Source organism: Vulpes vulpes, chromosome 7, assembly GCF_048418805.1.
Source record: "Vulpes vulpes isolate BD-2025 chromosome 7, VulVul3, whole genome shotgun sequence".
NCBI lineage: Eukaryota > Metazoa > Chordata > Mammalia > Carnivora > Canidae > Vulpes > Vulpes vulpes.
Window position 1 is genome coordinate 113,890,670 of NC_132786.1, and position 23,457 is coordinate 113,914,126.

General features: G+C 37.8%; 1 protein-coding gene across 1 annotated transcript in view; it reads right to left on the minus strand.

The window, feature by feature from the left end:
• The window catches only part of ELMO1 (engulfment and cell motility 1), a 672,133-nt gene extending 651,425 nt beyond the window's left edge, over positions 1-20,708 (minus strand). The window contains exons 1-2 of the mRNA XM_072764753.1: positions 20,638-20,708; positions 15,762-15,818 (exon numbers count right to left, since the gene is read on the minus strand). The gene's annotated coding sequence lies outside the window, so the exon portion shown is untranslated. The remainder of the gene's footprint in view (positions 1-15,761; positions 15,819-20,637) is intronic.
• Positions 20,709-23,457: the final 2,749 nt, after the last annotated feature.

A 23,457-nucleotide genomic window follows, 5' to 3' on the forward strand; every position in this document is an offset into this window, starting at 1 on the left:
TTTCCTTAAGAGCAGGAACTATACTTTTTTCATCTTTGTATTTGGGAACAATGTTTGCCACACAGGAAGTGCTCAACATCTCTGGAATGGATATATAAATGAATGAATGAATGAATGAATGAATGAAAAGATGAAGACACCATCATGGTAATTTTGTGCCATAGATACCAAAGGCTTAGAATCCAAAATGCCCTAAGAACAGTAGTCACTAAGGTCAAAGATTGGTTCTCTTTTTGATGTTGGACATAACTGTGATTTCAAAATACTTGGTCAGCTAAAGATTGCAGTTCCTGAATATTAAGTCACGTTTTCCAAAAAGAGTGAAGTTTGCTGAATGTAATTCACGTGTTACAGATATTCCAGTGACCTAGTCTGGGGGATGGGGTGATATGAGAGTGATGTTTTGTTGAAGGAATAGCAGCATGCTCAGCATCTAAGACATTCCTGCTGAGACCAAGTAGGAGGTGGTATCAGCTGGAGCATTATACCTAAATGGTAGGCTTTCTTGGGCAATCCAAAAGTCAGATCTAACAGAATTTAGAGTATCACTATGCTCCCTAAAAAAGAGGTTTAGCCTCATTTCCATTGCCTGGCCAATTGATGGTGCCAAAATCTGAGTACCATTCTCTGGGAATTCCCCAAAGCTACATGGGGAAGGTAGAGAATAACTTGGATCCAAAAGTACCTCTCTTCTCTATCTAGGAATAATTTCATTTTCTGAAAGAGAAACTCACGCTACAATAGCTGGTTTGTGATTCATTCACTTCTCTTGGGAAATTTAAATCTTAAGATTTAAAAAAAAATTTAAGAAATGTTAATAAAAAGCCTGCATAATCCTACATGTATCTGGAGTTATGCCTGAAATGTCCTTATTCAAAAAAGTACATCCTACCTCCTTCCCTGCCTTCACTCCCTCTCCACCTCTAAAAGCTGTTAGGGAAACAGCAACATACTATTCATTTTGGGTTGTAATTAGAGAGCTTGCTTGTGCAGTGTCACTCTGCATTAAACAGCACCATTTGTTCAACCGTTTAGAGGTTGTGCTAAAGTCATATTCCTGGATCTCCTTAGGGATTGAGATTAGTCCACATATAGGCCAAAACCCAAAACCGTTGTAAATGGGATCTCAAATATATATATATATATATATTTTTTTTTGAATGAATGAATGAGTGAATGAATGAATGAAAAGATGAAGACACCATCATGGTGATTTTGTGCCATAGATACCAAAGGCTTAGAACCCAAAATGCCCTAAGAACAGTAGTCACTAAGGTCAAAGATTGGTTCTCTTTTTGATGTTGGACAATACTGTGATATATATATAAGATTTTATTTATTTATTCATGAGAGACACAGGGAGAGAGTCAGAGACATAGGCAGAGGGAAAAACAGGCTCCACACAGGGAGCCTGATGTGGGATGCGATCCCAGGACTCCAGGATCACTCCCTGAGCTGAAGGCAGGCTCTTTAACCACTGAGTCACCAGGCGTCCCGGATCTCAAATATATAATCCAATATGTTCAAGGTCCAAGGTCTTGCTTAGGTTATGACACGAAGCCTAGTCCCCTCCCAAAGGATTTCTGAGACACTCAAGGAAGTGCTTTAGGAAGCCCAAGGCAGCAAGTGTCTCTCGTCTGACTGCTGCCCCAGGATCTATCTGCAGATCACCTCTGAGACTTTCTGGTCAGTCACTCCAAAAAGTGGATAAGGTGCCTCTGGTTCCCTTTCAAACACAACTAACTTGAATCTGTGACAAATTTTTTTGACAAACTTTTTCTTGAAGGACTAGACTAGGTAACAAATATTTTAGGCTTCAGAGGCCATACAATCTCTGACACAACTACTCAATTCTTCAGGTGTCATGCAAAAGCACATAGTGCATTAATACAAAACTTGATTTATAAAAACAAATGGCTGGTTCACAGCCTATAGTTTGCTGGCCCATGAACTATATTGAAGGCTGGATGACAACTGAAAAAGTTACAGTGTTGCAGAAGAAAATGAAAGTCTCAAAGTTAGAATCACCTGGTAGAGGCATCAGTACTGTACTTCTTCCTGGAAGTCCCCAGGAGCCATCTCTCCCTTGGCCCTGGTTTGTGGCCATGCTACTGAGGCCACTCATGAATCTGGGGCAGAGCTCTACCCTTCTTCCCTTTACAACCTAAATTCGGGTTTCTCCCTTCCTATGTGAAGCTCCGCTTAAATAATAAGTTTATAATATATATATAATATATATTATAATATATAATATATAATAAGCTCTACTCAAAAATAAGTTTGTACAGGGGCAACTTGGTGGCTCTGTCAGTTAAGTGTGTCTCTTGATTTTGGCTTAGATCATGATCTCAGAGTAGTGAGATGGAGCTCTGTGCTGGACGCGGGGCCTGCTTAAGATTCTTTCTCTCTCCCTCTCCCCCTTTCCCTCTCTAAAAAAAATAATAATAAATTCATACTACAATCATCTCTAAAAAGCAAGGCCTGTTGAACAGAAATGTGATCCATTTAGGTCTGAAGCATCTTCAATACCTTCCATTTATTTGTATTACTAAAAAGCTCACCAAAATTATCTTTTCTTGACTTAAAGGTAGACTCTGCCCTAAAAACAAATTATTTTCCTGTTTTTCATTTTTATTTTGGTAAAGTACACACAAAATTTACCATTTTAACTCTTTTTAAGTGTATAGTTCAGTGGCATTAACTATATCCACCTTATTGGATACCTTATTTGCATTTGTTTTACATGGACAAATTGTCATCAGCACTATCCATTTCTAGAATTTTTTCATCATCCTAAACTGAAACTCTGTACCCACCAGACAATAACTCCCTACCTCACCCCTGGTAACCACTATTCTACTTTTTGCCTCTTTCAAGTTGACTATTCTGAGTCCTTAACATAAATGGATTCATAGTATCTGCTCTTTTCTGTAAAGACAAATTCTTGCTTCTATTGTTAGAATCACATGAAAAAATAAATTGCCTGTCTCTTCTGGCTTCCAGCTATTTCTGGCTTGAAAATAGTGGGGCCTAGTCTGAGAAAACCTGGTGTGAATCATCTCCCACTATTCTCCAACCTGGTTCTCCTGTGTCAATTATTACAACATCTCACCTCTCCCCAAATTCACATTACACATTATCTCCTTTTTAATCCTGTGATCCATGCCTAGAATGCCACTACCTCACTTTCCTCGGTGGGACTCCTAGTCATCAGAACCAGTACAGCAACTACATGTTGATGTTGATAGGTGGAATTGTTCTGTCACTTGGTGCATTAGAAAAACTTTCCCCTCCTATGAGTGTTTTTCCCTCCTATGGGTGTCTCCTTCAGTACTAACACACAATGCCTCACCTCTGACACTTCTGGTTACCAAATGTATAGAGGCTTCTCCTCCCTCATCAAGTAATTCTCCATAACACCAGCTGGGTGGCCTCTAATTTAATTTAGTCTGACACTCTACCTAGAGATAGGGTCAGACCCCACAGGTTAAAGGCCCTGTCCCACCAAATGGTTCCCAGCTTGCCTCAGATACCAATCACAAGTACTAGGTCCTTATGATACCCATAACTCTGTCAGATTTGGCTGCAAATGGGGTTTCTACTATTCCCTCCTCAGGTCTGATTAATTTGCTAGAGCATCTCATAGAACTCAGAGAAATACTTACTTAATGTTGACCAGTTTATTAAAGGATATGATATAGGACACAAATGAACAGCCAGATGAAGAGATATGTAAGGCAAGGTCTGGGTAGGGGCCTTGAGCACTGGAGCTCTGTCCTTGTTGAGTTAAGGTACCCCTCCCCGCCCCCCAGTGTGGATATGTTCACTGACCCGGAAGCTCTCCAAAGCCCCAACTCCCCTACTCTTAGGATATTATAGACTTCTTCATTTGGCATGATCAATTATTAACTCCATTTCCAGCCCTCGCCGTGCTCTTGTGGATGGGGGATGGAGCTGAAAATTCCAAGTTTCTAACTGGGATTTGATCATTCTGGTGACCAGCCCTCACCGAGAGGCTATCCGCAAGCCCACCCAGAAGCACCACCATGAAACAGGATGTTTCTAGTACTCTTATCACTTAGGGACTTATAAGGGGTTAAGGAATCCTGTGTCACGGACTGAGGGCAGAGACAAATATATGTATTTCTTGTTATTTCATACCTGTATAATGGCACTCATGTAATTTATCACACAGTGCCTTAGATTATTTTATTATGCAGGTCTTCTCTTTTCCCTAGGTCGTAATCTCTTTGCAGAGCAGTGACCATATCTAGCGCAGACTTTATTCTATGCAAGGGCCTGATTTAGAGAAGCTTTAGCTGGGCTTTGGACAAGATATGCAACAACTAAAAAAATAAAAGAAATTTCTCATTCATCAATCTGCACGCCCCATCAGTCTCTCTCTATATACACCATTTTATGTATAATATATCCTAAAAACATCTCTACCAACAGCAAAATTGTTAAGTTGGCCTGTTCCAGATCTCTTCTCATGAAACAAATATCACATAAAACTTTTTAGGTTTTGGGGTGCCTGGATGGCTCAGTAATTCAAGCATCTTCCTTCAGCTCAGGTCATGATCCCGGGGTCCTGGGATTGAGCCCTGTATTGGGCAACCTGCTCAGCTGGAGTCAGCTTTTCCCTCTGCCCCTCCTCCTGCCCATGCTTGCACTCTCTCTCTCTCTCTCTCTCTTTCTCTGAAATAAATAACTAAAATCTTTAAAGAAAAAAAAATTTTTTAGGTTCTCTTGTTTTCAGGAAAAAAATTTTAATAGTAAAATAGACATTTTTATACTTACTTCACTCTTTATAATACTATAGGTAGAGAGACATGTAGAAATACTCAAAGATGTTTATGACTCCTTCTGTCTAGGAGACATTATTAATACATTTGGAAAGAGACAATTTGTTCATGTAAGACAAATGCAAAGATCATGTCATTATGGGAATCTATATTTGTCAAATTTTTTAATGGCTAATAAGCAGGAGATAGGTATAATAATCTTTATTTTACTATTAAATTTTTCCAGAAAATTTAATTAAAAGAACCTGAAAGTTTAATGTCAAACTATCTTCACTGAGAAGATCTGAAACAGGCCAATTCTAAGATGTTGCTCTTGGCAGAGACATCTACAGAAAAAAAAAATGGTTAGATAATTTTTATTAGATTGAATAAAAAGAAAAAGAACATTGAATAAAAGTCATTAGCTAAATGATGTATAGGTAGCTAGTTTTCTCTACCAGGTCTTAATCCCATTAAGGCTTATTAGAAAAAATTGAAAGCCTTTTATCAAGAATACTAATTGCTTCCCAGAAGAACATACTGAAGTGGATTACACAAAAAGCTCTCTTCCAGGCTAGGTTTAGATCATTTTTCCTTTACAGTGCTAATAACAGAATCAAAGATTAAGGTCACCTGGATACTGCAGCAGGTCAGGAAAGCGAATTTTATTAAGTTCTGAGTTTTCCCTAGCAGCCTCCATACTCCATGAGCATGATGTGGACTCCGAGTGCTGGGGTAATTTAGTGAGTTTGAAGGTCAATAAAGACGGAGAAGGTTGGGACTCTCAACTGAGTCTTACTAAGTGAAATTTGGAGGACTAACAAGGAATGTGACAGTCAGTTACATTAAAACAGTTTTTTTGTTTGTTTTTTTTTAATAAATAAGGTTTCATTAGAACACAGCTACATGCATCTGTCCATGTCTGATCTATGGCTGCTTTCCTACTGCAAGGATGGCTGAGTGATCCTGGAAGGGACTATATGACCTGCAAACCAAAAATATTTACTATGATTTTTTTACAAAAAAATTTTTTTGCCAGTCTCTGATAATATAGCAAAGGATTTTTTTTTCTGTTGTAAATAAAGTTGAAAGCTATTTATTTATTTAGATTTTATTTTTTTGAAGTAATCTCTACAGCCAGTGCGGGGCTCAAACCTACAACATCATCTTACTAAGTTACCTCATGGTTCCCCATGTTATATGTTCTCCCTCCAGGCAATGAGTAATAAACCAGAGTTATTCATCTACACAGGTCCCTGTGGTCCCTGTGGCCTTTTACTGAATGTCACTGACAGATGGGACAGTGAAATGGAAATAATTTCAATTTGTTTTATTATAAGAACTATAACCTCTACAGTGGCAGTAGGAGGGAAGAAGGGTGATGATTATTGAATAATACTGTGTCCTGGGCATATTCATTTGTTAATACTCTTGATCCTCATCATTCTTATTTGAGTTAGATGTGATCTCTTTTACTGACACAAAAGTTGAGGCTTATTGGAGTTGACCAAGGAGTGGGGCATAGCAGATGTGTTTGTCACTTAGAAGTATACAAAGGCTGAGAGAGTCATGGTTTTTTATAAAGAAAACCTAGCTAAAAGGAATAAAGCTATGTCTCTCCCCCTGGGGTAGCCTCTCTTGTATGTATTGAAGAGCGATGGGCACCTGGGCCACGATGCACAGATCATCTCTCTGAATATTTTAGAAACATCTCTATTCCTCCTTCTCATAGACAAGTTCTTGGGCAGCTGTTGGTTATGTCCTTGCTAGTAGCACTTAAAATAGAAGGTAAGGGGGTGCCTGGGTGGTTCAGTGGGTTAAGTGTCCCACTCATCATTTTGACTCAGGTCATAATCTAATGGGTTGTGAGATCGAGCCCTATTGGGCTTCATGAGTATTTGTATGATTTTATATTTAAAATTGAATATCACACAATGATCTTTTTCATGAAAATTAAGTCATAAAATTTATCCATTAATTTATACCCAGCTCCTACATACTTCTATGGATATGGCCCACTAGATAATATTATTTCTTTTGGAAGAATAACCTATGTTCTTCCTCTCCCACAAGCTCAGTTTAAAACCACCCTTAAATAACAATTAAGAAAATAATGATCTATAAATATTTTTTTCATACATTTAAGTGGGTTGTCACAGGAGGAAAGGAGGGGAGCCTTGCTTTGTGACACAAGGGAGACTTTTGCTAAGCACCATTATATCTCAGCACACCTCTGTCTTCCCTTTCATTTCACTTCTACACAGAGTTGCCAGATGTAGAAAACCAAAATAGAGGACTCCCAGTTAAATTTGAATTTTGGATAAGTGACAAATACTTTTTACAAAATATATATGTCCCAAGTATTGCATGGGATACTTGTACAAAAATAACTATTAATCTGGATTTCAGATCAGTTGGGTATCTTCTATTTTATCTGTCAATTCTACACATGAATTACAGCTCAGTTTTCACACGGTGACTTCTCTGGTTTAATAGAATTGAATTCAATTTCCTGCTCAGCCACATAGAGAGCCCTGCCTGGGCAACCTAGTTGACCTGGAGGTAATAATTCTTATTGCAGAGAGCTATTATAAGGATTACAAGGAGAGAATGCAAATAAATCTCCTAGGTTAGGGCCAGGAATAGGCAGCTACTCAACAAATACTGGCCAAATGTTTTTTCCTTTCTTCATTTAAATTCTCTCTCTCTCTCTCTCTTTCTCCTCTCAAATAATAAATAAAATCGTAAGATAAGGAGGAAAGGCATCTGGGTGGCTCAGTTGGCTAAGCATCTGTCTTCAGCTCAGGTCATGATTTTAGGGGCCTGGATTGAGTCCTGCATCGGTCTTTCCACTAAGCAGGGAGTCTGCTTGTTCCTTTCCCCATGCCCTGGCCCATATTCCCTTTCTCTCTCTTCTCTCAAATAAATAAATAAAATCTTAAAAAAAAAATTCTCTCAATTCTTCTCCCAGCCTCTCTTGAGAAGACGTAGGTGCTGCTCCCTTTTCCCTCACAACAGACGGTACCTTTTCTCTTCTTCTTCTTTTTTAAGCAGGCTCCATGCCCAGCAGGGCTTGAACTTACCATCCAAAAGTCAAGACCTGACCTAAGATCAAGAGTCTGATGCTTAAGAGAGAGCCACCCAGACGCTCCTATTTCTATTATAGCATTCATTATATAGAACTTCAGGCCTGTTTTGTAATCATGATGATATGGGCATATCAATTCCTTCCTTTATTTTCTGTTTTTTGTTTGTTTGTGTTTGCCTGGTGTAGCTTTTTACTACTTTTTTCTTTCAAACTTCCTAGGTTCTTTTATTTAAGGTGTGTCCTAAATAATGGGCTTCTAATGAATTTTTAAACATAAAGTCTGATGATCTTTTTATTTTATTTTTTTTAAAGATTTTATTTATTTATTCATGATGACACAGAGAGAGAGAGAGAGAGAGAGAGAGAGAGAGAGAGAGAGAGAGGGAGGGAGGCAGAGACACAGGCAGAGGGAGAAGCAGGCTCCATGCAAGGAGCCAGACGTGGGACTCAATCCCAGGACTCCAGGATCACGCCCTGGGCACTTAATCTGCTGAGCCACCCAGGCTGCCCTGATGATCTTTTTAACTGTAGAGTTTGTTCCACTTAAATGATTACTGAAATGTGCATCTATTCTTACCCTTCAATTTGTTGCTACTTGTGTACCTTTTTGTAGGTTTCATTTTACCCTTCCTTCCCTGGACCTTCTTTCCTTCCTTCCTTGATCTCTTTTCTTTGGAATCATTTGAACTTGATTTTTCTTTCTTTTTTAAATATTTTATTTATTTATTCATGAGAGACACACAGAGAGAAGCAGAGACACAGGCAGAGGGAGAAGCAGGCTCCCTGTGGGGAGCCCGATGCAGGACTTGATCCCAGGACCCCAGGATCACAACCTGAGCCAAATGCAGATGTTCAACCACTGAGCCATGCAGGTGCCCCACACTTGCTTTTTCTTTATTTAATTTTCCTCTTCACTAGTTTGGGAGATATACATTCCATTTTTATTCTTTTAGTGCTTTCAAAGAAATATGAACTTCATATTAGTTCAAAAGCCCTAAAGTTAAAGTGTCTTGCTTTCCTCTCAAATGATACACAGATCCTAGAAACACTGTCAGAAAATCCCCTCCCAAGTTTCTTTAAAAAAAAAAAAAATTATTTATTTATTCATGACGGAGTGGGAGAGAAAGAGAAAGAGAGACAGGCAGAGGGAGAAGCAGGCTCTGTGCAGGGAGCCTGACTTGGGACTCAATCCTGGGTCTCCAGGATCACACCCCAGGCTGAAGGCGGCACTAAACCTCTGGGCCACCGGGGCTGCCCCCCCCCTTCAAGTTTCATATTTTTGCCCAGTATTTTGGTTTTGTCTTATATTTTAACCCAACAAATTAGATATTATTATTGTTGTTTTATATAAAATCTGTTTAGATGCACCATATATTTACAGTTCCTTTGATTAGCAGTTTCTTTCCTTTGTGACTCAGATAGTGCTTCTTGTATAACTGTCCTTCTTTCTTAAAATTATCTTCCACGTGTTTAAAGATAAGTTGGTGTTACACTCTTTCAATTTTTGTTTATACACATTCTTCATTTTGCCCGTATTCTTGAAAAGATCATTTTGCTGGGTATACTTTGGACCTCGATAGTTATTTTTATTCTTGTTTTAAGATAATATCCTACTGTACTCTGGCCTCCACTGCTGCTTATAAGAAGCCACTGTCTGTGTAAAGTATTTTCCTTTTGGGTGATTTGTCTTCTCTACTGGACTGCCTTTAAGATCAGCAGCCTCTTTTCCTTACTATTCTGCAGTTTCACTTTGTTGTGTTTAAGTATGGATTTTTTTTTTTATTCATCCTGTTTAAGATTTTTTGAGCTTACTGAGCCTGATAATTGTTAATTTCATCAATTCTGGAAAATTCTCAGCCATTAGCTCTCAAAAAACTGCCTTTCTTTGCTCTATCTTCTGTTCTACACAAATTTAGCATCCAAGTCTCTTCTTTTTTATGATTTCTACTTTCTTGATAAGAACATAACATAGTTGCTGAGTAACTGAAGTCAGGCTCTGTTACTTAAATATAATGGCTCTCTTATTAGGTATGTAAATTTGTGCAAGTTACTTAACCTCTCTATGCCTCAGTTTTCTCATCTCTAAAACAGGGAAGCAACAGTATCTGCTTAATGGGATTATTGTGAGGATTACAAGAGAAATGATATGCAAAGTGCTTCTTAAGAAAGGTATATGGTGTGTTTGCTTTTAATAGTTTTCTTTCTGTGCTGCATTCTGAGGAACTTTTTAGTATCTATTACGTGGTTCACCAATTTTTGTTTTCTTTACCTAATATGTCCTTTGAGATGCTGGTTCTATTGGCATACTTTTCATTTTCAAAAGTATAATTTTGGCTATTTTAAAAATTGCCTGGTCCTCCTTTTAATCTTTTACTTTTAATGTATTCTTTTATTTCTTTATATTTTTATATTTGCATTGACAGTTGCTTCTGCAGGGTACCTTCTGTAAGACACCAAGAAACCCTAGGCCACTTTGAAAGTTGCTTATACTTGCCTCTCCTCACTGTGTTGGGAAAACATATTGAAGGAAGGGATAGAGCAGGGTCTCTGATTTGATAAAGCTGATTTGAAATGACTAAGAAATGGGTCTGACAAAAAAAGAAACCAAAGCCTGAGGTTGGGAATTCAATTTGAGATTGACACAGTGGCTTTTAATCTTTGGGTGCCCCTCAGAAATATTTGGAGAGCATTTTAAAAATATGGATGCCTAGGACCCTCTCCAGAAGTGGGAGCCAAGCATCAGTGTTTTTCAAGAGCTTTCCAGACAATTCTATTATGTAGCTGGCATCAACAAGAATACCATGAAAAAAACCTGAAACCACCCCAGGTGGTTTCTTCCCAAACAGGGAAGGATTTCATGTAGAGGATCAGATGCTGCAACACCATTGAGAAAGTCGAGAGAGTAAAGACTGGGGACAGCTGCTGTATTTTTTCTTTGGAAACTTCAGGAAATATATAGCATAGGAATAGGAAATAGGAAACTCAGAAAACTGCCATTGAAAACTATAGCTGCTTATGCTCCAAGAAGCGTGATTCAGCAGAAGCCTGAGACCCTCCTCCAGAATGACTTATCTGCTCTCTCCAGAAGCCCTAAGCCTGAATGCTGTCTACAAACGAAAGGTGATGGCTTCTCTTTAGTTTCACCATCAAATTGTCATAGGAAACCCCTTATTACTAGTAGCATCTAACTCTAAACTCTGGCCAGGAAGTCTAGAGGATATAGAGAAGGGCAGAAATGGTGCATATTTGTCAATATATTGAGAATCACTGGACTGACATAGGTAAACTTCCAAAACTCAGAGCATAGAGGGGGCTCAGGCTTATCGGTGACTCTGCACATCAAAATGTTTCTTGAAGCATTTTTCCAGATTCAAGAAGACTTGAGGTTAAGTTCTCCCAGTGGAGAGAATTTTTCTTGATCCTCCAGATTCCTATTAGCAGCAAGAGGAAGTGGAAATATTTTCTTCCCCCTACAATACCCTCAATTTCTGGCAGGGCTAAAGAATTCACAAATTAAGGACAAAAAAAAAAGGATCTAAGTCAATGAATTAAGGGAACATTTTGAATCTGGTATTCAAATGGAGGGTTTAATGTTGAATACCATGAAAATGCAACTATAAAAAAAGGAGAATATGTGTGGTACCAAAGCTCATATTCTTTGTTTTTCATGCCATTTTTAAAAGCAAGTGGTGGTTTGGATTATGTAGGGTTCTTTTTTAAATTTTTCACATGAATGAGCATGGATGAAGGAAAATACAAGATACCCCTTTTCGTGTTGGTGGCTCTCCTCTCCTGTTCTTTCTGAGAGCAACCTGATGTGTTCCCTGCTTCTCTCTCACTCCCACAGCCTCTCCGTCTTCCTCTTTCTCCTCTATGCTTCCCCAAGCTTTTTCTCTTCTTCCCTTTATCTCCTTCCTGTTAAAGTATCTGGCAGTGGAGCTGGGCAGAAATGTGGTTAGATACGTGTGGGGTTTCTTGGGGGGTGGAGTAACCTCAGACTCTGTGCCTGAGATTAAAAAAAAAAAAAATCCTAGAGGCAGACAGCTGCACCATGAGCCTCCCAGATCTTTTCCTCTCATAATAATAAGAAGAGATTGAATGTCTACTACTTGCCAAGATGATCATACTCAGGGTACCTAAATACAGCCCTTAGAACCATGTTTGCACATATTTAGTACCTTAGTGTAGTATCATTACTAAATTTTCACATCTTGCAAAGCAGATAATCCCATCATTCCCATTTTATGGATGAGGAAATAAAAGCTTAGAGGAATAAAGTAACTTGCTCAGTTTCAAATAACTAATATCCAGATCAAGTGATATACATCCCACCTATTCTGAGTTTTCCTGGTTATACAAGCTTATTCCTCCAGGAATAAGGACACTGATAAACCAGAGTGTCCATTTAGTCTGGCCATATGAAGAAGTAAAACATACCATCTTAATTACTCTCATGATAAACATTTATAGAGTGCCATCTCTATACCAAGTCCTATTGATTGCTTTATTTAGATTATTTGCATGCAAGGAAAACAGTACAACTTTATGAAATATGCAACATTATAATAATCCAATTTATAGATGAGGAAAATGAAGTATGGAGATATTAATTAAATAACTTGCCTAAGACAGCCCAGCTAGCAAATGATAAAGGCAGGACTTCAGTGCCAAAGCTTATTAATTCTACGCTATGCTGGTAACCGTATTTATTTGCCTGAAGTAAGGACAGAAGGGTACAGAAGTTGACAGAAAAGAGAAAATACAGGAATAGTCAGTCAGTTGATGAAGAAATATCACTTAGAAGGGAAAAAAACCCAAAACACTGAGAGTGTAAAACTCCCAAGAATAGAATTATAACTATGGTGGAGTTGTTATAGGGAGGTAAACTTCTATACAATATTATAAAAAACTCTCCTGCAATTATTTTTGTCTAACAATGCTATGGGCTGCCTTGCAAAACAAGAGTATGAATTCTAGGATGATGGAAGTGTCTGGATGTGAAAGAAATTTCCTAAATTGAAAGGAACATTGGCGTATATGTGACTTCCTAAATGATATGTAATGTCTAAGATGCACTGGATCTAGGAGTTAGCTTATTTAAACCATCATAGCAGCCCAGCAGATTTAAGGATGTAATTTTGTAAGTGGCCATGTTAAGCATGATGAGGAAAAATGGTTGAATCTGAATCTAGTATCTGATCCTGCCAGCATTTCCCTCAAACTGTTTCCTGACAAGTTAGTTGGCAAAAAAGCTGGCCCAAAGTAGTCTGTGTTTCAATTAAGCAGGACTTGTTCTTCCTAAATTTATTTTTGTGTTAGGAAGACACATTTCTTCCTCCACAGTTTAATAGAAATATTAACAGTGGTGACAAAAGAAGGTGCCATTTGCAGGGAGTGGAGAAAGCTAACCTTGACCTGGCAAGACCCAGGAAAATGAGTAATAATATCATGTCTGAGGGGAACAGTGTGTGTGGAAAGTCATGTATTCCTCCCAGGAAAAGGCAGATTACTTTAGGCAACTGGTAAGGGGGAACAAGGAGGCATGTGCAGGGTACTAAACCCATGCAAATAGGTCCTTTCCTTGCATAACCATTGACTTCCTCATGCAAGAGGATTAGAGCTGCAACAAGATGGCATAGCTCAAATGCCTTGCTTAAAGTGTATTCGAATGAGTATAACAATGGCTACCAGTCTTACATTTCATAGACTACAAGTCATGTTCAGGGATGGTATCTCACCCAAGCCTTCTCAACATTTTACATACAAAGGAAACTGAACTTAACGGCTTATACAGATTCTTTCTAGATAGTGTCTCATTTATCATCCAAGTGACCTTGAGATGGAGTTCTTACTAAACTATACTTTTAACTGAGCCAAGGAAAACTATATTAAATGCACAAGCAATAGCACCTATCCTGAGTGTATCTATAATGGTTGTTTTGTTTCTGTCATCAAAGTCATTAACATCAGGCAATTAAGAAGTATAAGGCAAGGGAAGAAATATTAGAACTAATGTTTAAAAATGTTTATGAGTATGAAAATAGTATTTTGCTAATCACAAAAAATTTTTACAAAAAACACTGAAAAGGTAAACAGGAAGAAATGAAAATCATTCATAATCCAACTGCCCAAACCAATTACTCTTAAATATTTGATAGAGCCATTTTCAATAAATACATATTCAGATTATATAGACATCAGTGTATAAACAGTCTTGTCTTCTCTATCACATGAATTTTCTATTTTATTTAAGCATTATTTCAGAGGCTTTATAGGTCATATGTGTACGACATAATTAACTTACCATTAACAGTCTCTTTGCCTCTAATCTGTACATTTTATACATATTGCTAGTATTGCTCTTAATAATTCCTAGAAGAGGGATTACTTCCTTAAAGAGCATAACTGCTCTTTGTGATCTAGCCATTAATTGCCAAATGGACATCTGGAAACGTGATCCCAATTTCAACTCTAATAAACAGTGTCACCTCATGTTTGCCAGCACTAATGACTGTCATATTTTACTTCACTAACTTTATAGGTGAAAAAGATCTTACCATTTCATTTTTCACTTATTTGAAAACCACTGATAACAGATCACTTTACCCTGTCAGCACAATTCATTAAAGGCACAGATAAAAGAAGTATCTGTAAAGGGCAGTCTTAAACTAGATGTTTCTGCCAACAGTATAGATCAGATCATCACAAGTAACTCCCAATGGGCATGGTAGACACCTAGGGGCGAAGGGCAAGGAAGGTTTGGGGATTGAATGTGAGAGCAGAGAGCACAGGAGCAGGGTCTCAAATGTGTCTGTTGGCCTCTCCTTCTACTTAAGGTATTTCGTAGTGAGTGAACAGTTGTTGGGTGCCTGTTGTGTGCCCAGCACGCCTGCACTAACACTCGCTCAGCACTTGTTTCATAGCATGGATTCTTTGTTCACAATGCCCTGTCTGCAGAGGGTAAAACAAGGATGGGTTCCAAGTAGAAAAAGTGAGAGCACTTGGAGGGACCCCCCACTGACAATGTTTCCTTTGGAGGCACTGAATTTAACCATATTCACTCTTCAGTATAGAAAATGGAAGTGTATCTATCTTTCATTGTTTGTCTTGGGGGTGGGTATTTTCTACCCTTATTCTTTTCTTTTCAGATTAACAATTAAAAATGCCATTATAGAAAAAAATGGAAATCTACAGCACAGCAAGGAGCAATGAAACCCCATGTACGTATTATCTAGCTACTCCCGCTATGACTTGAGTCACAACTCCGGTTTGATTTCTTCCTTTCCTTAAACCCTACAACCCAATCACTTTAAAGAAAACCCTGGATGTAATACCCATAAATATTTTGATATGTATTTTTAAAAAGTAAGGACTCCTTTTTTAAAAAAAATAACAATAATACTATTATCTTGCCCCAAATAATTCCTTAGTGTTTTCAGATAGTTTGTTTTTGTTGAAATATTCCTTATCATCTCATACTGTTTTCAGTTTGGGTTTCTTGAATTGGGTTCCAAACAGGGCCTATACACTGCCTTTGTTGATATGTTTATTATATCTTTTAAAACCTAGAATTCTTTCCTCTCCCTCACTTTTCTCTAGCAGGCAGCTCTGGCGCATTAGGGAAATTATATTTAAAGCCCACAATCTGGGTGCCAGGGATGCTTCTTGTTATTGTGGTGGTCATTGTTTCTGGATAGAGCTAGGATGTATCAAGAAGGTATTTTTGTTTTGCTTACACAATTTTAATTGCTGTTTACCTATCTATATAACAGGATGACTTTTTTCCTCTTGAGTTTCAGAATTCCATACTTGCTTAATCAAATATTCCATGTATTCATTTTAACTAGTGGTGTTCCAGTTTCTTTAGGGTGAAAATGGGGATGACTTACCACATGATCTGGCTCTTAAAATCTTCCTTTATACACTGTCACAATCATGAATCAAAACTGAAAAAAAAAAAAAAAGCAGGGGAGAGACTGATACTGACAGAGCTCCAAAGGCTCTATTGACATTGTCCAACTTGACCTCTTCATTTTGTGGACAGATACCCCAAGGACAGAGAGGTGACTTGCTCAAGGTGAATTAAGTCAATAGTTCTCAAATATTAATATGGTCAAGAATATTCTGAAGAACTTGTTTGAAAATTGATCACTGAGCATCAGCCCAGAGATTCTGATTCAGTCTGCGTGAGTCCCTGGTGAGGTCAGTGCTACCAATGCATGGATTAACCTTGAGTGGCTCCAATCTAGCGGTTTCCTGATAAATAACCAAAGTGAGCATTTTCTTGGCTACAGCTCTGTTAAAAGTACAGAGAAACTCACTTCAAGCCACCTGGAAAAGCACTGTGAACACATGCTGCAAAAATCAAGTCAGGGGGTCTGGAGCAGGTGAACTGTGAATTGGCTAGGTAGTTTGCCTCTCTCAATCTACTTGGTGTCTTCAAATTTTCATCACAGATTAATCCCTCTAGGTTAAATTCTTCTTTTAAAAATCAGGTTCTTAAAAAACAAACAAACAAACAAACAAACAAAAAACAACCTACCCCTGCTGGCAAATTAAGCCATTGATTTCAATATAAGCCGGTTTCAAACACCACCAGGAAATCTTATGTGGGTCTCCTATCTATATGAAATCTTTCTCTGAAATATCATAGCTTCTGCCTGTATCCTTTCTTGGCCCTAAATACTTTCTGCAGGATATATTTAGACATTCTTAAACAAGGAGTGATCTAGTGAACTAGCTATCCTAGAAATGCAAATTTCCAACTCCATAAAAGACACACTGATTTACCTGAATAATAAGTTCAAGGTTTGATTAAATGCAGCCAAAAGTGTCAGAGATTTGGAAATCTCAGCCCTCTGTGTATAGTAAAAATAGATGACAGATACCCCAAAAGGTAGGGTAAATACTTTTACTTCATAACAATTCAGCAATCTCAGAGTAACTACTTGTGTCACAAGTTTCTACAGGCTTTTGGACATAAGAAGAGAGGAATAACTGAGTTTCTGCCCATGGATGCCTTGATAACAGGGACTTATCTACCTCCATATTCCCTAGGCTTGTGTTCGTAGGTGTACATGTTGTATGGAGAAGGACCTAGGGATTAGTACTGGTGATTAAGAGACTCAGATTACCTCTCTCACTCTTTCTCAAAAATAAATAAATATAATCTTAAAAAAAAGAAAAGAAAGAGACTCAGATTACTGACATGTTTACCTGTGGGGAGTAGATAAGACAATACTAAAGAGCATGGAAGAAATAAAAACAAAAAGGGTAATATAGTGATCGATTTTGCATACTTAATACTACGTTTGTCTGAGCCATAAAAACTAGACTGCTATTCACTTATTGTACTACTTTTCTCTGCTTCTCAAGATAATGTATTAGGTCATAAATCAAAGCATTTTTTTTTCTTTTAAAGCACATCTGACACCTGAAAGAGGGGAAACCGTGGTTGCCTTTCTGATGAATCAGCAGATAGGGACAATACATTAAAAAACAAGACGCCTCTTAAGAATAGTGTATTCAGTTAGCTACTGCCAGCAAAATGCTGTGTAATAACTCATCCCAAGACTCTGTAGCTTAAAAAAAAGCAATTGTTTATCTTTATGTTCCTATGTGTTGGCTGAGAGTCAGCCAGTTGGTCTAGGCTGAGTGGGGTGGTTCTGTAGACCTCAGTTCAGCTTGCTCCCACATCTGGTTCCTGCTGACTCAAGTTGGGATTTATTGAATGGTTTAGTTCCACTCCATGTGTCTTCCATCCTCCTCTTGGGACCAGGGGCTAGCCCAGTATGCTCTTCTCGTGCTAATGGCAGAGGCACAGGGGATATGCAAAAATACTGCCACTTAAGGTCTAAGCTCAAAACTGGTACCCTGTCACTTTAAAACCTTAGCCTATTTGCCAAAGCAAGTCATCTGGCAAAACGTAAAGTCAAGGGGACTGGAAATACAAGCTCTTCCTGCAGTGGGAGGGATTGCACAATCACATGTGTACTGGTGTACACACAGGGATGGAGAGCGAAGAACTGGGCAAATAATGCTCCTGCTACAAATATATATATATATCATGTTATCAATTAAATTAAACATTATTACATATAAGAAAATTCAGATAAAATACCATTGGATTCTGATGCTAATCTAAAATGCTTTCTTATGGGTAAACTGTTAAAAACTACCTCAGCCAATGTATCCAAGGAGTATCTCTTGTTTAGATTTCTGTTCCTCTTTTGCTGCTTAGATTCTTTTAATTTTTCTGTATTCCACATGGTGCCAATGTTACACTTGCCCATGTGGAGCCTTATTAGCTAATGAAAGTTCCCAACTCTAGCTTCAACTGCTCCATCACTTTAAGTATATACCATCTTCAACACATGCTGTCTTGCTGCTGAAGAACCTCCAATTCATGGCTCAAAGTACCCATTAGTTGTAATATTTACATGACTGAAACCTTATTTCTCTACTTGAATATCCTGTGTAATTTCAGCCACCATTTATTAACAATTTCCTGGACCCTTTTAATCTCTTTGTTGTCTCACTTAACAATTCTGCAATATTGACAGTATAATTTCCATTATACAAATGGGGGAACTGAATTCAGGGAGATAAATAAATGGCTTAAAAATCAAATTGGTTATAGTATCAGAATTCAAATATGGTTGTGTTCAGCTTCAAAGTCAATGACTTTCTTATTATTTTCTTTTTTTATAAGATTTTAACTTTATTATTCATGAGAGATACAGATATAGATAGATAGATAGATAGATAGATAGATAGATAGATAGATAGAGAGGCAGAGACACAGGCAGAGGGAGAAGCAGGCTCCATGCAGGGAGCCCGACGTGGGACTCCATCCTGGGACTCCAGGATCATGCCCTGGGCCGAAGGCAGGCACCAAACCGCTGAGCCACCCAGGGATCCCCTTATTATTTTCTGCATGACTTTTATTTCATTCCCCTTCCCCACCACCCAACACCTACTCCCTGACCTGGGTTTCTAGATTTTCCACTGAGATACAGTGAGGGGTAGGTTTTATGCCAGGTGTTTTGGTGGCAACTGTTGGTTGGGACCCTTTCTATTCTCTTGAAAGCCCATGGGTTTGGCAGAGCATGTATTATTGTCCTCTATAAAGCTGAGAAGGCTATAGTTTGAAGTAAAGGGATTTATACAGTTAATAAGTGGCAGAGCTGGGACCTAGGCTCAGGCTACTTTTCTCTTGCATCACTTAAATTACTATATTTAATCATAGTAACTGAAAGAATGATAGTGTGCATTTTTGGTAATAGCACTAGCCAGTTAATTTGACTCCAAAGGACTGTATTTTTCTATAGGGCTCTAGAAGAACTTGGGAATAATAAAAGAGTGAGTATTCCTCACATTATAATGAAATAGTTATAAATATCTTAGTAGAACATAGTTACTATGCAGTCTTATAATCTACTAGGTTCTAGAGTGTTAGATTTGTAACAAGATTCTTCAGGAACTTGGAAATCTTGGTAACTAATTGCTGGTTACCTAACTTCTTGAATGATTCAAGTTATAGAATAACCCAAAAATGAGCCAAATAAACTTGAATTTATCCAAATAACCTTAAATAAATCACTTTCCAATGAACATTTAAAAATGTACAGATCTGGTCCAAGGAATCCAGAATTTACTTTTGTGTTTTGATCTGCCATATTTGTAGCAAACACTGTTGCACCATGGTTTGTTACTCAGATGTGTAGAAACAGGATGTAAGCTGTTACCCTATTTGCAATGGCTTGCCATTGATCTCTGTCTCAAACATTAGGAGTTTTGCAAAACTCAGTGAGTTCTGATTTGGGTTAGTTATACCCTCATGAAGGCTGAAAGATGAAGTTTCTTTCCTGAGCACAATTTATCATATCCTGAGTTCTTCAAAACATATTACAGGAATTTTTCATTATTGATATATTTCGGTTTTTTGTTTGTCTTTTAAAAAAGACTTCTAGATGAGGAGGAAAAGAGAAATTATTGAGATTTATGGAGTAGCCGCATAGTGTCTAGCCCCATGCTGGGTACTTTACATAATTTATCTTGTTATTGGGCCCATATTACAGAGGGGAAATAATAGCATTTTTATTAATGCAAACTGAAGATAACTCTAATTTAACTTTTGTGTTGTTATCAGACATTGACGGGTTCAAAACTTGGGATTTTTCCTCCTGTTCTCTTTTCTATTAGAACATATTTCCTATACTAGATACCTAAACTTGCATCCTGCTAAGCAGTATCAGCATCATGAACTTACTATATGTTGACTTCTGTTAATGGCAATAATATGACTGCAGCACTTCTAAGTCTCAAATACACACACTCGATTCTCTAAAACAAGAGAATTTGCCCTGCCAGCACTCCCAGAAAGAATCCCGAAATTCCTGGGGCGCATGGGTGGATCAGTTGGTTAAATATCTGACTCTTGATTTTGGCTCAGGTTATGATCTTAGGATGGTAGGATCAAGCCCCACATCTGGCTCTACACTCAGTGGAGAATATACTTGTCTCCCTCTCCCTTTACCACTATACACACACACACACACACACACACACACACTCTCTCTCTCTCTCTCTCTCTCTCTCTCAAATAATTAAAGAAAAAACCCTCCAAACTATGAAAAAAAGCTTTAAACAATAAAGAGTCCTGAAATTCTTTCCAATTGGACCAATTTTGGGTCATAAATCCAACGTGAACCAATAATTGTGATTAGATGTGAGTTAAATAATTAAATGTACTGCTCAGTTTACCTTAGCCTCAGGTTAGAGTCCCATCTTTGGAGTTGAGACATGGAGTCAATTTCTTCAGAATGACATAGATTCTGAAATGGAAATGATGAGTTTTGAGGAAGGCAGAACTAGAGTCTGAGGATGCAGGCAAATACAACCATCTGCAATATTATTCATTCTTTCAATGAACCATGTAGACAACAAATTGTCTTCCTAAGAACTGTGGGGAAAACTAAAATAAAAATAAAAAAAATAAACATAGTTTCTTCCCTACGTGTCTATATATTTATTATGGAGAGGAAAGAGCTAAAATAATAACCATAACAAAACTTGAAATGATGTGAAACGAAATTGGTACAACTACTGGGGTGGCAAAGATAATTATATTTCTGGAAGAATAATAGAAAATTCTTGAAAGAGTTGAAATACGACTTAGAACACAAAGGACCAGTTAGGCATTTTCTTGGTCATGTGTGATATGTTGCTGAGAGAAATCAGGACACAGGAAAAAACAAGCTTTGTTAGGGAATAGGATAGACAGGGAGATTAGAACAAGAGGTAATAGCTAGAAACATAGCACCCTGAAGAAAAAAATTAGCCCATTTCATTATTTTATTTGGGATTAGTTTCTTAATAAAGATGGCCAAAAAAATAAGCATACGGATGAAAGCATGATTTCTTGTTGGCTGAAAGTTAGTTGTAACAACTCCTTCAGTTAGTTCTGTTGCTCAGGAAGCCAGTGTACCACAAATTGTATTTCTTTGTTCAAGTAGTTCTCTTCTTAAGGATTTCTCTTTTTTTCTTTTTCTTTCTTTCTTTTCTTTTCTTTTTTTTTTTTTTTTTAGAAAGAGAGAGAGAGTGAGAGAGAGAATGAGCAAGGGGTAGGGAAGGCCAGAGGGAGAGTGCGAGAGAGAATCTTAAGCAAACTCCATGTCCAGTGTGGAGCCTGATGCAGGGCTTGATCTTGCAACCCTGAGATCATGACCTGAGCCAAAAATCAAGACTTGGACGTTTGACCAACTGAACCATCCAGGTGCCCCAAGAATTTCTATTTCTGCATGAAGTTTCAACTTTATTTATTTGCTTGTATCTCATGTGTTTAGAAAAAGGACACAAAATTGCTAAACTTCCAGCCAAATTTTCAACTCAACCTTTGTATCCAAACATTAAAGTGAAGATTTTCCTTTACAGATTGGAGTTTGATAAGTGCTTCTCATGGGGCCAAGGGTGTTATGAACATTTATTAAAGCCTAGTTCTATATAAGGTGCCCAGGAAGATATGTGAAAGGTTCCCTAGCCAGGGAGCCTCAAGTTTCCATGATGACTGTGATTAAAAGGGAATAAGGACATGTCCAAACCATGGGGGTGTCTGATTCCAAAGGGGCTTTCCTAATTATGTGTCTGGCTATGGTTAACATTTGTCATTTCTTAAACACATAGTAACCCTCAACAGGGAATGTGGCCAGAAAATGTAGATTGAGGCCTTGTGAAAAGAATGAGAAACTGCTTTCAAATCTATGAAAGCAAAAAGCTATGATTTTTCCCTATAGTCTAGAGCATATGGTCTAAAATAGAACCAATAAAAGAGAAATACAAATATACCTTGTCACCCTCTTTCCTCCTGGAGTTAAGTAGATTGAGAACATATCTGAACAACTAGGCCTAGATAATCAAAGTCTACACATAGAGTATATATTTGCTGATCTGTGTGTTCAGGCTATAATGAAGAAGACTGTGCTGTTCATTAAACAAACCTTTCCTTTTTTTTTTTTTTTTTTTAAACAAACCTTTCCAAGTTTGGTGTCTGTCCTTTGAGTCTCATGTTGTTCTATTTCTGGACATTTCCTGTCTTCTCCTTCTCTCCCCTATTTTGTCTACCAAATCCTTTCTATCCTTCAATTCCATTTCAAAAGTAGCCTTTCCTGTGAAGCTTCTCTGGATTTCTCCTTCTCCCAGTTCAGCTTGTTCTCCCAACACTCTGCTCTCAAGGCACTCTCTCATTCTACCTTTGTATATTCCTACTACATGTATCTGCCTCCTTCAGTAGATGATAAGCTTCTTGAGAGCAGGGTGATGTCCTTTCTTATTTTTGACCCTCATTCATTACTATATAATCTTTCAATTTCTTGGGAAAACATATGCATCTTAAATAAGAGTGTTTAAAGGTAATACACCAGGAAATAGGTTTCTGCTCTCATAGCTTTGCAATGCATTGCTTCTTCTCTTTCGGATTAAATAGACAATTACATTGAAAGTTGCCATCATTAGAAGGTTTATACCTTGTAAGAGAGATGAGAAGCATTAAATTCAACAAATATTCAACAAAATATTTCATGTTTACTATGTATCCAGCATCGTACTAGTAATGAACTATATAGTCATGATCACTGCTTTCATGGGAGATTCTTGTCTAGTGAAAGAAAAGGTAAATCAATATACAAAATAACAGGCACATTTATAGTCAGACATTGTATTAAATGTTATGTCGGCAGGGAATGGCGATTCAGGAGAAAACAGAAGCTTTAGAGAAGATGAGGGTTAAAAAGTCATTTCTGCTGATGAGCCCTGATTTGAAGTAAATGGAATGACTACATGAATTCATGGAACATTTTAAAAAGCCTCTCATAGGCAAAGGAAATATGATGTTTGCCCTAAGCAGGAATAAGAGATGAACTGATACTAGAACCTCATCCACATAAGTGTGGGTTCTTCTGAGATAACAACGGCGATAGAGAATATAAAAATACTTCAAGGATTTTAAGTTTCACATGCCCACCAACAGCCTGGAATTTGAAGACACAGTGTCTCAAACAGAGCTCAGATTCATAAAACTCTTCTATT